Genomic DNA, 15,781 nt, shown 5'->3' on the forward strand with positions numbered 1-15,781 from the left:
ATGCCAAGCATTCCTTGCAAACCGGAGCACGTGTGCTAACACATCTACGAGCTATTTGTGGTTGTAGTGTATCAAATGATGTCTATTTTTTGTTGCAAGTATTCATTATATTTGTGGCGACACTAGGTAGCTCCCACAACAAAGGTAGTCATTGATCTCTCTCTCTCTCTCTCTCTCTCTCTCTCTCTCTCTCTCTCTCTCTCTCTCTCTCTCTCTCTCTCTCTCTCTCTCTCTCTCTCTCTCTCTCTCTCTCTCTCTCTCTCTCTCTCTCAATGTGATGCACCATTGGAAACTAAATGGGAAGCTTTCAAGAAAGCTATTTGTTCTTGTGCGGAAGAATGCTTTGCCATAAAGCATCTCCATGGTATCAACAAAGATAGATCACGCAAAAGGTGGTTTGATAAAGAATGTCAAGATGCTCGAAAGTCCTTGATAAAGCTTGATGCAACTATGGACAAAGACAACTATCAAAGTCATTTGCATACATACAAGGCATTGATTCAAAAGAAGAGAAGAAGATGGGAAGTAAAGCAACAAGAATTTCAAGTCCAAGAAAAGGCACATGCATGTGGAAGATTTTGGAGAAACTTGAGAGGCAAGCGGGTTGAGAATTTTGGTAACTTGAGTCTAGTGGATATGTACACACATTGTAGGCAATTATATGAGCAAGAAAATACTGAAAAAATTCCATTTTATGGTTCACTCCCATGTATGCCGTCTTTTTTTACTATTGAGGATGTATGCGGTGGGCTTGAAAAGTTGGCCACTTGCAAAGTGGGAGATCTGCAAGGTATTAAGCCAGAGATGATCAAATGGACGAGAGATTTTACCCATGAGTGGATGTGTGATATGTTCAACCTTGCACTTCAACATGGTATGCCTTATGATTGGAGTACTAATTGGGTTAAGCCTTTGCATAAAGGAGGGGATGTAAAGAATGTAAGCAACTACCGGACTATAATGATTGGGTCTCTTATGGCAAAGTTGTTTGGGTGCATAATGGAGATGAAATTGAGTGATTGGGCTGAAGAGAATGACAAGCGTGCAAAGGGACAAGCGGGTTTTCGTCGATGCCATAGCACCATTGATCATCTTGTCACTCTTCGTGTTCTCATGGAGGAAAGTCGGTTGAAAGGCAAGCGATTGTATTGTTGTTTTGTGGACTTTAAGAAAGCCTTTGATATGATTCCACGTAACAATTTGTGGAGAAGGATGGAAGAACTCCAAGTGCCAAGTGAGTTTATGCTTGCGGTTTCTCGAATCTATGAGAAGGTGATTTGTCAACTGCGCATGGGAAGAGAAATTTCAGAAATTTTTGTAAGCACTATTGGGGTTAAACAAGGATGTCCATTGTCACCAACTCTCTTTGGTCTATGCATCGATCAATTGGAACAAATGGTACTTGACTTTATGCAAGAAGAAGGCATTGAAGAGGTCACTATTTGCAATGCGGTAATCATGCTTTTGTTGTATGCGGATGATGTAGTGCTTCTAGCAAACACTTTAGAAGATGCACAAAAGCTTATGGTTGTCCTTGAGAACTTTTGCTTGCATAGTGGGCTGATTGTAAATGAATCCAAAACAAAGGTTATGCTTGTGAAAACCAACCATAAGGAGAAGCCATGCATTGTGTACAACAACGAGACACTTGAAGTTGTTGAGAGCTTTAAGTACCTTGGCCTTGAGGTTCCATCCAATCACAAGTGGCATGAATGTGCTATGCGTCGTTTGGAAGCGGGAAAGAGAGCATATTATGCATTTGAGAACATGTGTAATGCGGGAAACATCAAGTGTTGGGTTCTCAAGAAGTATCTTTTTGATGCATTGGTGATACCGGTTCTTCTTTATGGAGTTGAAGTGTGGGGCGGGAGCATCTCAAAGTCTACTTGGAAAGAGTTTGAGAATGTCCAAAAGCGTTTTCTTACAAACTTTCTCCAAGTTAAGACACAAACACCATATATGCTCCTACTTCTTGAGTCGGGATCTCTTCCAATTGAGGTTATGGGCATGGAAAGGGTTGTGGAGTACATGATAAAGATGCGTCAAAACCCCTCACATCAACTTCCTACAATTGCATGGGAAGCAAGCAAAAAAGTTCAAAAGACGCATAAAAGCAAGATCTTGAGCACGGGATGGATGCAAGACATAAAGAAGTGGTTTGGGAGATGGGATGCATTACACTTGCTACATGATGCTTCAATTGACTCTCAAGTGAATGAAGCTTTTCTACAACACCAATGTATTACGGCTTGGGAGAAATCCGGTGGGTCACGCTTCATACATTACACCACCTATATTGCCCCCAACTACAAAACCATGTTCTTCGCTGAGAGAGGAAACCGTACTCACACTTACATGCTTGAGCCTATTCCCTTGTCCGCGATACGCACTATCGCAGCAATTCGTCTTAGCTCCCATTTTCTTCGATGCGAGATAGGGCGTTGGGGCAATGGAGAAGAGTCAAATCGATTGTGCACATTATGCTCACTGCAAGTTCGAGAGTCTGAGTACCACACACTACTAGAGTGCTAAGCTTTTGATCACATCCGAACTTGCTTCTCTCACATTTTCAGCCATAACTTAGACCTACACACTTTCATCTCCCAGCCAAAGTGTGGGCTCTCCATTGCGACTCTCATCACTACAATTTTGGAGCATCGAGAGTCACTCATCAGCCATACACATACTACATCACATGTAACTTTGGTCCCATAGGTCATATTTGACCTCCGAGGACGATAATAAAATCTATCTATCTATCTCTCTCTCTCTCTCTCTCTCTCTCTCTCTCTCTCTCTCTCTCTCTCTCTCTCTCTCTCTCTCTCTCTCTCTCTCTCTCTCTCTCTCTCTCTCTCTCTCTCTCTCTCTCTCTCTCTCTATGTGTGTGTGTGTGTGTGGCTCAACAAAAAACACCCAACGTGCTCGATTAGGGCCCTCTATGATATTAAGTTGTAGCCCGGCAGGCTTTAGGGTTTTCCCGACGGGCCCATAGGGAAAATGCATAAGCCTAGTTTTCCCGGCATGCCCGTAGGGAAAATGCATAAGCCCGGTGGGGCCCGGTGGGAAAACGCAAAAGCCCGGCGGGCATTTTGTTGGTTTCCAGGTTTCTCTGAACCGGCTTGTTTGTGATCATGTTAACTGTGATTATGTAAATATGTCAACAAGACCTTGAGATCACACAAATTTTTTGGTGATTATACAAATACTAATTCCCTGTCTGGCACACACGTCGATCAAGGTAGTGCCAAGCACGTGGCCCCTGTCTCACAGTATCATCATTTCCCATATTGGAGTCCTGCGTAGGGCCCCATGCCTCCAAGATGCAAGCATAGGTGATTACATATGGGGAAATGCCCTCATTTTGCATCCGTTAAAAACATCCTAGAGCTTCTTGGCCCTGTCCTTGTTGGGAACATCTCGTAATCAATGCGTTCCAAGAGACGATATTCCGGATAGGAAGCTTGTCAAGAACTTTTTGAGCTTTTTGAAGTATTTGGCATACATGTTAACCAAGGCATTTCCAAGCACGACGTCTTTTTTTAACTGCCCTTGCCATAAAATAGCATAGTGAATAACTTTTCCCATATCAGCATCTTGTGTCATGCCACATGTCTTACGATGCAAGTGAAGGTAATTGCAATTGGAGAAATGCCATCTTTTTGCATCTGCTAAAAGATTCCTTGAGGTTCTAGGCATTGTCCCTATTGGGAAAATCCTGCAATCAATGCACTCCAAGAGATGACATTCTGGATAAGAAGCTCATGAAGCAAGTTCTGTGCTTTTTGACGTGCACTACATTTGGCATACATGTCCACTAGTCGACCAAGGCAATGTCAAGCATGAAAGTGTAGGTGATTGCATCTCAAGAGATGCACTCTCTTCTCATGCATTGAAAACAACCCAAAGCTTCTTGGCCCTGCTAGGCAGAGACAAACCTAGATGGCCTATGTGAACCTGCAGGAATCCTCTTGGCAAGAAATTAGGCATGTTTCTTTTGGACGATAGCATGGTTGGCCCTTTTAGAGATTGTAGCACTTTTTTAAAAAATTAACATGGGGTAGCGCTTGATCATATTTTTAATTAACTTGGGTAGCGCTATTTTGATCAAGGGATATTGTTGTGCCCCACAACATGTTGTGTGTATCCTGCAATCAACACATTGCAAAGCCCTGATCACATTGCAAAGCCCTGATCTCATCACAAATTTTGTAGCAACCCCTGATCTCATCACAAATTATGTCATATCAACCAAAGCACCACCAAGTATGACATTTGTCTGCAGCGGACACTAACTAGCTAACTCACTGTAAATTTTGTTACCCATGTTAACGCCTTGCATAAGGCCACATTTGCATTTCAAGAGAGACCTTTCCTTCATATCCGGTGCGGTTTCTTGCCAGAGCCATGTTGAGCATATCATGCAATCAAGGCGTTGAAGTGATGACATTCCGGAAAGAAGTCCATCAAGAACTTCCATGTACTTTCATGAGAGTACCACATTGGGTATACACACTCACCAATGTACTCCATAAATATGTGAATAGTGCAGAAATTTCCTAGAGACAACTATAGCCGTCCTATTCTGCAAGCTTTATAGCTTCATGGTCCTTGCTTGTCATCCGCTACAATAGTGTGCTCCAAGAGATGATGTTTTGGACAAGAAGCTTGTCAAGAAGCATAGGTTCCTTTTGAAGTACACCACATTCGACATACATGCTAACCAAGGCAGTACCACACACAAAATTTTGTTTCATTAGCCCCTGACTAACAATATCATCATGATTTATATTGCCCATATGCGCGTTCTGCATAGTGACACATGCCTTCAAGATGCAAGAATAGGTTGTTGCATCTAGATAAATTTCCACACTTTTCATCCACTAAAAACAACCCAAAGCTTTTTGTCCCTACCCCTGTTGAGTATATCTTGCAATCAATGCATTTTGAGAGATGACATTCTAGATAGAATGCTCCTCTAGCACTTCCAAGTTGCTAGCGTAGGTGATTGAAATGCCCTTGCTTTGCATCTACTAAAAGCAATCAAAGTTTTCCTGGAGTTATCTTTGTTGTGCATATCCTGCAATCAATGCACTCTAAGAGATGACATTTTGAACAAAAATCTCTTGACGCAAGTTAAATGCCCTTTCTTCGCATGTGTTGAAAATAGCCCATATTTTCCTGGTCTTGTCCTTGCTAGGCATATCCCCCAATCAATGCACTCCAAGAGATGACATTCTAGAAGAAAAGCTCCTGTCGCAAGCTTTGTGCTTTTTGAAGTACACCACATTTGGCATACATGTCGACCAAGGCAGTGCCAAGCACTACGTTGTTTTGAAACAACCCTTGACTAACAAGATCATTATGAATATTTTTGCCCATATGAGCATGTTGCATAGTGTCACATGCCTTCAAAGGTGATTGCATATGGAGAGATGTCCTTGCTTCTCATCTGCTGCAATATTGTCTCCAAGAGATGATATTTTAGACAAGAATCTTGTGAGGAAGCATATATTCTTTCTAAAGTACACCATAATTGGCATACATGTTAACCAAGGTAGTGCCACACACAAAATTTTGTTTCAACAACCTTTGAATAACAATATCATCATGAATTATGTTTTCCGTATTGGCATTCTTCATAGTGTCACATGCCTTTGAGATGCAAGCATAGGTGATTGCATCTAAATAAATGCTCTCACTTCACATCCACTAAAACCAGCCCAAATATTTATGTTCCTATCCCTTTTGAGTATATCCTGCAATCAACATATATCTTACTGCTTAGCACAAGCTTTAAGTGTGCTGACCTCTTCGCATCCATGTTTGCTTGCATAGAAGATATTGTTGCTTTCTTGGCTCTACTTGAAGGAGTACGAGCGGAAGTGTGACACGAGAGAGAGTGCGAGAAGAAGAGCATGAAGATATGGTGAACTCGCTCTACTGTAATGTGTAGAGCATAGTGAGTTCTTATTAGGTTTTTACAAAAGAATATGTGTACATACCTGGCAGCCCGCCCACTTACCTGGGCGACCACATTGGGCTTTATACCCCAACAACCTCCAACTTAAAGTCCAATGTGGTACTTTAAGTGTGAGAGAAGCTATGATACAAGCTAATATACAAGAGATGTAGAGAAGTGATGTACTACCCTACACCTAACTGCTTGCGAAAATGCGCAAAGCTCTCTGAGGGAAGTCCTTTTGTAAGTAGATCAGCAGGATTTTCTGTGGTGTGAACTTTGACAAGCTGAAGTTGCTTATCCTCGAGCATTTCCCTGATGAAATGATACTTCACATCCAGATGCTTTGTCTTTGAGTGATAAACTGGATTGCGAGCCAATTGTATATCACTTTGACTATCACAATATAACACGGGCATCTCTTCTTTGATTCCCAAATCTGCTACTAGTCGATTAAGCCAAATTGATTCTTTTCATGCCTCTGATGCTGCAACATATTCAGCCTCTGTAGTAGACTGAGTAACACAATCTTGTAATCTAGAACGCCATGATACTGCTCCACCAGCCAATGTAAAGACATACCCTGACGTAGACCTTCGGTTGTCTAAGTCACCTGCAAAATCTGAGTCTGTAAAACCCTTTACACTTAGCTCCTGACTCCCATAGCATATACGCATACTCTTTGTAGCTTTCAGGTATCTCAATATTCCTTTCACTGCCTCCCAATGTTTCTTGCTTGGGTTTGACATGTATTGACTTACTACTCCCACTGCAAATGCAATGTCTGGGCGAGTAGCAATCATTGCATACATCAAACTACCCACTGCATACGCATATGGAACCTTATCCATTTCAGCCTGTTCTTCCTCAGACACGGGACAATCTTGTTTGCTAAGTTTCACATATGGTGGCAATGGAACACTCAATGCCTTTCCCTTCTCCATATTGAAACGTTGCAAAACCTTGTCAATATACTCTATTTGAGATAACCCAATCAACTTCTTTGATCTGTCTCTCTCAATGCGCATACCAAGTATATGACTTGCCTCACCCATATCTTTCATGTCAAACGATTTTGCCATCTTTGACTTCAAAGCTGAAATTTCTTCCAAGTGCTTGCCAGCAATCAACATGTCATCCACATACAAAATAAGGATCAGCCAACTACCATCCTTAGCCTTCTTTGTATATAGACAGTGATCGAACTCACTACGTTTGTAGCCTTGAGAAAGCATAAACTTGTGGAATTTATGGTACCATGCCCTCGGTGATTGTTTTAAGCCATAAAGACTCTTTAACAACTGGCATACCCAATCTTCCTTGCCTTTCTCAACAAACCCTTCTGGCTGCTGCATGTAAATTTCCACATCTAAATCACCATGCAAGAACGCTGTCTTGACATCCATTTGGTGCAACACCAAATCTAATATGGCAACCAATGCAAGAAAGCATCTCAATGTAGTCATCTTGACCACCGGAGAGAAGACTTCATCAAAGTCAATGCCTTGTTCTTGCTTAAAGCCCTTGGCAACAAGCCTTGCTTTGTACTTTGGCTGACTATCATGAGCGGTGATCTTATACCTGTAAACCCATTTACAAGGTAGAGCCTTTTTGCCCTATGGTAATTTAACTAGATTCCATGTCTTGTTTTTATGCAGAGCTGTCATCTCTGATTGCATGGCCAATTGCCAATTCCCGGAGTCCTTCATTTGCACTGCTTCCTTGTAACATGAAGGCTCATTGCAATCAGTCAACATGACATAGTTCATAGATGGAACAAACCTATCAGGAGGTCGAGTGACACGTCCAGATCTACGCACAATAGGTGGATCAAGCTCAGCCACAACCTATGGTTCCACTCTATCCTGTCCTTGCTCCTCTTGAGCCCTGACATTTTGTCTTGCACGTGCAGGTCCATCTTCTTGGAAGACAACTCTTCTAATCTCCTCAACCCTCTCTGGTTTAGAATGATATTTGGATTCATTAAAGTGAACATCATTGCTGCGGACAACCTTTCTGGAGTCGGGATCCCAAAGTCTGTACCCCATCTCACCATAATTACCATAGCCTAGAAAGATGCACTTTCTACTCTTTGGCTCAAGTTTGTTCCTAAATTCCTTTGGAACATGAGTATATGCCTCACAGCCAAAGACTCCGAGATGCTTGTATAAGGGCATTTTGCCTGACCATACCATCTCTGGCACTGAATCCTTCTGCAAAACCTTGCTAGGAGATCTATTTACAAGATGAACAGTTGTTGATACAGCTTCAGCCCAAAACCCATTTGGCAGCTGTGCATTAGACAACATACTTCTGACCTTCTCTTGTATGGTCCTATTCATCCTCTCAGCAACACCATTTTGAGGAGGATTGTAAGGAGCAGTAAGTTCACGTTTTATACCTTTTGACTCACAAAAGTCCTGAAAGTTCTTTGAAACATACTCTCCACCATTGTCAGTGCGTAAGCATTTAAGCTTCTTGCCATTCTGATTCTCCACAAGTGTCACAAACGTTTTGAAAACACTAAACGCTTCATCCTTGTGCTTGAGAAAGTAAACCCATACTTTCCTCGAGTAATCATCTATAAATGTCATAAAGTAAGAAGCTCCCCCTAGAGATAGGTTAGGCATAGGTCCACACAAATCACTATGAACAAGTGCCAACTGTGTATCTCTTCTACTGCTTCTATGCTTATGTGGTTGCTGTGTTTGCTTACCATACAGACAATGTTCACAGAATTCAAAATCATTAAATGAAAAGCCAGGAAAATAACCAGAACGAGACTGGATTTCCATTCCCTTCTTCGACATATGTCCTAACCGGCTATGCCACAAAGAAACGTTCGGCTGCTCGGTTACATTGATTACACTTTTAGAGACATTTGATACATAAATCATGTAAAGTCCTCCAGACTTTACTCCATGTGCTACTGTCATAGAACCCTTGGATATCTTCCACATGTTCTGTCCAAAAGTGGTGACGTAGCCAACATCATCAAGTAAACATGTGCTGATCAAGCTCTTTGTAATCGCGGGAACATGTCTCACATTCTTTAGCGTGAAAGAAGAGCCATTCTGAAACTTCAATTGAACATCTCCAACACCTAAGATCTCACATGTCTGCCCATTGCCTAGCCAAACATGATCTTTACTGGTCACATAAGAGGTAAACCACTCCTTGTTTGGAGACACATGAAGTGATGCCCCTGAGTCTATAATCCAGTCACTCAGTGCATTTCCATCACATGTTGTAAGAAGAGCTGAGTCCATTGTATTCTTCAAGAAGTAGATGTCTCCTGACACTAGACTCTCATCCTCTGCAACAGTGTTTGTCACATTTATTTCTTGAATCTTCACTGAGGACTTGTTGTTCTCACCATGGTCTTCTGCTTTCTCTTTGCCTTTTTCTGCTTTCCATTCTCTGCAGTCTCTTTTCATGTGACCCTTCTTGCCACAATGGTAGCATTCTATGTCACTCTTGCCTTTAGCACTGCGGGACTTGCTACGAGACTGATTCCTCTTTCCACCTTTGTACTTTTCTTTGGTCCTTCCCCTGACAACTAAGGCTGTTCCTTTGCCTTTGTCCATTGTCTTTCTATTGGTTTCTTCAGTAAGCAGACTTCCTTCTACACCTGCTATGTTCAAACCATCTGGAGGTGCAAAATTACTCAAAGCTGTGCAAAATGTGTCCCAACTTTCCGGCAATGTGATCAACAGGAACATAGCTCTAACAGGTTCATCAAACTTGACACCTTGAGCTGACAACTGACTATAGATTGTGTTGAATTCATTCAGATGATTGGACATAGGTGTCCCTTCTTTCATCTTCAAGTCAACAAGCTTCTTAAGCCAGTATACCTGTGAAGCTGCACTCTGCTTCTCATAAAGATCACTCAGCTTTAACCATGCTTGATAAGCGGACATCTCGTCTGCTACATTGAAGTAAACGCTTTCTGCCAAAGTCAGCATAATGGTAGAAAGTGCCAATTCATCCATTTCGCTCCAATCTGAGCTGGTGACTCTAGCTTCTTGCAGTGCTGCCCCGAGCCTCGATCTGAGCTCTGATACCAGTTGAAGGAGTACGAGCGGAAGTGCGACGCGAGAGAGAGTGCGAGAAGAAGAGCACGACGATATGGTGAACTCTCTCTACTGTAATGTGTAGAGCATAGTCAGTTCTTATTAGGTTTTTACAAAAGAATATGTGTACATACCTAGCGGCCCGCCCACTTACCTGGGCGACCACATTGGGCTTTATACCCCAACACTACTCTGTGACCATATGACATCGCTTCTAGTAAATTATATAGCTCTTTGAAAAGGTGTCAGCAATTGGCTATAAAAAGAAAGCATAGATTTGAAAAGCGAGCATAGAGGAGCTTTTATCGGTCGTATGATGCTGCCACTAATCTAATGTAAGATAACTGGACTACATGGATGAAGCTACATGCTCAGATATTCTATATGAGAATAGTGTCACATGCCTTCAAAGGTGATTGCATCTGGAGAGACGCCCTTGCTTCTCATCCGTTACAATAGTGTACTCCAAGAGATGATGTTTTGGACAAGAAGCTTAGGTGCTTTCTAAAGTACACCACATCTAGCATACATGTCAACCAAGGCAATGCCATGCACATTATTTGGTTTCAATAGTCCTTGGATAACAATATCATCATGAATTATCTTGCCCATATTGGCATTTGGTATTGTGGCACATGCCTTCAAGATGCAAGCATAGGTGATTGCATCTAGATAAATGCCCTTACTTTTCACTTTTCATCCAAATCTTGTTCGTCTCCTCGAGTTCTTTGATTTGAGTTCTAGTTTGTGTCAATCGGAGTTCGCAACAAAAAGTTATGTTGTTTTTACTCCAATCGAGCTTAATGGAGCTTTCGTCCTTGTGCGTCTTTGTGAAGCATTCACGATCGGTTTTCTAATTTTGGCGTTAACTTTTTGGAGCAAATTTAGCCTTTTGCTATTCATATTGTGGCTGTCAATCTTGCATCTGAAGTCACTCTATTTTGAGGACTCTTTTATTATTAATGTCTCCTTTTACCTGCTTTTTTGGCCTCACCATATATGGTGTGCAAATTCTACAATCTTATCTTATACGTCTTCTCACAACCAGATATGGCTATGACTATTCTCGTCAACGGCTTTCCTTTTGGCTAGCGTTTTGTTCCTCCTTTCCAAGGCCAAGGTTTTGCAGGCTGGAAAGCAAAGATGTTGTTAATTTTTGAAGGCAATGAACTCTTTGATGTTGTCCTTGGAAATCGTGTTTATCCGCCTTAACCTGTTAATATGGATCATGACAACCTGCTTATCACTGAAGGACCTATATTTGAAGATTGGAATGTTACGTATATGGATTGGCAACGACCTGATAAAGCAACTCATTGGTATATTCTTTCTGCTCTTACTGATTCCCTTTTGCTTGATATGGAAGAACCTTATTATAAAATTTCAAAAGACATCTTTTACAAAAATACTTTATTTGAGAGGGTTGCTTAACAAGTTACAATATGAATTTGGTACTACCATGACGGGACATATTGAGTCTCTCAAATTTATTATTAATCAACTTGCTGCTATCGATGATCCTATTCCACAAAAACAATTGATTACACTTCTCCTTGATACGATGAAGGACTCTTCTTATGATAACATTGTTACCATTCTCTCTAATAAAGATGGTCTCTCGATTTGGACCAAGCCTGCATGTCTTTAATTGAATACTCTTAACGTCAAGAACGACGTAATGCTGGTCATGATACAACTATGATTTCACAAGAGGAGACTGAGTCACAATAGATGAAACATGCTTTTTATGCTTGAAGGCATACATTTCAACGAGGAAACCGTAGAGGTGGCCATTGCAGTAATATTTTCTCTCGTCTCAAATTTCCTAATAAGAAATGTTCTTACTGCAACAGAAATGGCCATACTGAAGATGATTGTTGGGCAGGTTAATATGATGAAGAGTACAATATTACAAACAACCACGTTTATCTAGAGACTCTTCTTCTTCTTCTTGTGAATATTGTGAACGATCTGATCATCCCACTCATATGTGCTATAAGCGTCGATTTGACATAGATCGTAATAGAGCATATGCTATTGAACATCGAAACAATATTGTACCAAAAACAACCTACCTCCTATGTCTAGTTACTCCAGACCAAATACTTCATATACGTGATAGATCACTTTTTATTGTCGATTCTAGTGCTACAAGAAATATGACATATCAGTCTAAGTGGCTACATAACTATCATCCACTACCAGTTCAACGTGTTGTTTATCTTGCTGATGATACGACTTGTCAAGTAGAGGGTATTGGAGATATATATCTTGGTACCTTATCTTCTTCCACTCAAATTTTGTGAGGAGTATTACATATACCAGATCATCAACGTAATCTTCTTTCAGTTTCTAAACTTGTTGATCTTGGTCTCTTTGTTGGATTTAATCATACCAAATGCCAAATTGAGAAAGATGGACAGACTATAGCCACTGCTCCTCGAAATGGTAATTTGTTTGAACTCTCTCTCAATGATGTTGTTTCAAAATGTTGTCATTGCTCCAGGTGATCATGGTTGAAAAGTATGGCATCACTGTTTTGTTCATGCTGATTCCTCAGAACTCCTTGATCTTCAGCGTCGTGATCTTGTCCATGGCATGGATCTTAAAGCTCATCCCCATATGGGAATTTGTGAGTTTTGTGCTCTTGGGAAACATAATCGTAAACCCTTTCCTCTCTCAAATACAACTCATTCTCATCATATTGAATCTTGTTTATACTGATATATATGGACCTCTACCTTCTTTGAGATCACAATATTGCTACTTCATTACCTTTATTGATGATTTCTCATGGTATACGACTGTATTTCTACTTAGACAAAAATCTAAGGCCTTATCTGTTTTCAAATGATTCCAGAAGGCTGCGGAACTTCAAACTCGTCGTCACCTCAAGAAGCTTCGTAGTGAAAATGGAGGCAAATATGTTTCTTGAGAGTTTGTGAGTTACTGTGCTGACAGTGGAATTCATCATGAGCACACTATTCCATATTCACCTCAGCAGAACGGTGTTGGTGAACGAAAGAATCGCACTATTCTCAATGCTGTAAGATGTATGTTGATTCATTATGGGTTATCTCATGTTTTATGAGCTAAAGCTACAATATTTATTCAAAATTATCTTCTTACTACTGCACCCTCTGGTAAGATATCCATCACAGCATGGACAGGTGACATTCCTTCTGTATCTCATTTTTAAACCTTTGGATGTATTGCTTATATTCATGTTCCCAAAGAAACACGAACAAAGCTTGGTGCTCCTGGTCTTAAAGTTATTTTTATTGAATAATCTAACACTTCCAAAGGCCACAAATTCTATGACCGTTCCTCCAAGAAAGTAATTGTAAATCATGATGCTACTTTTAATGAACAGCTTATGGGAGGCTCATGGTCCATGGATGATTCTGATGATACTAAATCGTTGCTTCAGGCTTTTCCATTTCTTTTAGATGATGAAACTCTTCCTATAGAGCAGCTTTCCTCTTCACAACCATCCATTCCAAATGTTTCCAATGATGATAATGATATTTTTGTCGATCTGCCTATTGATTTTGAACATGGTTCATGTCATGTTTATGTTGACGATATTTGTTGGACGGATATGCCGCGACGGACGTCAGCACAGCGAGAACTCACCTAACAAGATTTGTCAGCTAAGGACGAAGCTCGACCCGCAGGCGCGTGGAAGCAAGAATAGGGTGTCAACCTACACTCGACCGACTCCTAACTAATTCCTACAGAGGTCTCTACCCAATGTCTAAGCTACAGTCTTCGGGAGTGCATAAGAGGAAACTTCCTACAACACTTTCTAGAGCCGAACACCCATCAAACAATCTCGAAACACCACAGAACTTGAAGGAGACCCTACTAACACCCATAGGTCGCTCTCCCTAAGGTTTATGAACCAAAACCCCAACCCAAAACACGCGGTGCAAAATCACGTAGGATGTCTTGCCGAAATTTGCAGGTCATTGTTTCCGAAATCTAAAGTGCCTAATGTGTAGCTCTACTCAATGCGAATGCATGGATATGCTGTAATACAAAATCGGACAACGTATGCTCACCGAATCACCAGATATAGCTCGTACATGGAGCTTGCAAACCCGGACCGTATATGCGCAATGTAGATATTGGCGCGTAGTTCTCGTCGGGGGCAACATGCTGCACTTCTCAGCACTCGATTCCGACCACTGGTGCACGCGTAGTGTTAAGATGAAGCTCTCACTCTCTCTCGTACACAGTACGCTCACTCACAGACTTCCAAAACTTTTTTAAAAATGACAAAAGGTTTTTCATTAAGGTTAAAAAGTGGTATAAATACCTTACAATTCTCAAACCCTAATGTTCCAATTTAACCATCTACTCAATCTAAATGTCAAAACTGGGATACAATCCGAAAACTTCTGTAAGCCCCAATATTTACAAGGTGAAATGTCGGGTTTTTCTCAATAAATGAATAATTACAAAAAATAATAAATAATAATAAACTGCCGAGCAGTCAATTTCCGTAGGGTGTGTCCAGCTTCTAACACTCCCCCCCTCCTTGCTCATGTCGTCCCCGACATGGCTATTGATCTGCTTCTTCATCTTAGGGTTTCTCGCATCTTGAGCAGTGACTTGTATCTTGCATGTTGAGCCAGTAGTGTTGGGCCGAATATGTCGGTGTTGATGGTAATGAAGCAAGTGTAGATAGCTTCTTCAAAGGCCTGGAGGTGATAGAATGGCAAAAACATGATCCTTTGATACAATGCATGTATCACCTCCTTGGAAGGCTGACCAGACACGTATGCACATCTGTAAGTATCTTGAAAGAAGAAGATACTGTCTGTCGCCTGGCCCGGTTTGAACGTCTCGAAGACTACCAAAAGGGTTTTGCAGATCTTTCTCATCATAATGCAAGAGAGGTCAGGCGAGCCAGTGAACAATTTGATGGCGCCCGTTAGGGTTTTCACCATGTATTGAACACTTATTCTCTCGCCTGCCTTCAAGCCTGGCAGCTTCGGATAGTTTAGCCAAGTGGGTTGTCTTCTTTGCAGTAGCTCCTGGGCCTTCCACATCCGTATCCTTGGTAGAGGGCAGAAGCTCAGGTTATCTCTGATGACTTTGGGTGCCTCTACCAAATGGATTAGGTACTGTGGATACTTTGTTAGCCATGCCATTCTCCACTTGGGCTGGTAGTCGACCATCAACTTTACCCCCTCAGGCTTGGAGATGTCTGCTGTGTAGAGTGGCACTGTTGGCTCTTCTCTGATTCTCTTGTTGATTGTGGCGGTTTTGTACTTTAGCAAAGGATATGGGAGAGAGGGCTGTAGCCATTCACGCCGAAGGTTGCTGGCGTCTATCTTATGAATAGTCATGGATTTAAAAACCCTCTGCTCCCATTCCAAAGCTTCTTTGGCAGTTTCTCTGATTTCTGCTTCTATGGCCTTTCGCAGCTTCTCTTCTATCTCTTGTGTCAGATCTTGTGGCTCTTGAGAGGGTCCTACAAGGATTTCCTCTTGCATGGGTGTGTCCACAAGATCTGCCACATTTTCTAGATCTGTTCCTTCCATGGCTGCTGGCCCTGTGCTTGCCTGCTCTTCTGCCTGTTGGCCTCTCTGTTCTTCTATCTGCTTTTGGAATGTCTGTTTCTCTGCTTCAGCTTGTTCTCCCATGTTCACGAGGAGGTAGTTCGAATCAGCATTTATTTTCTCCGCCTCCTTGAGCTTTCTCTTGATATTTTCTAGCTCATCTTGCATTGCCTTCT

This window comes from Adiantum capillus-veneris, chromosome 1 (assembly GCF_014529385.1).
Source record: "Adiantum capillus-veneris isolate H3 chromosome 1, ASM1452938v2, whole genome shotgun sequence".
NCBI classification, from domain to species: Eukaryota; Viridiplantae; Streptophyta; class Polypodiopsida; order Polypodiales; family Pteridaceae; genus Adiantum; species Adiantum capillus-veneris.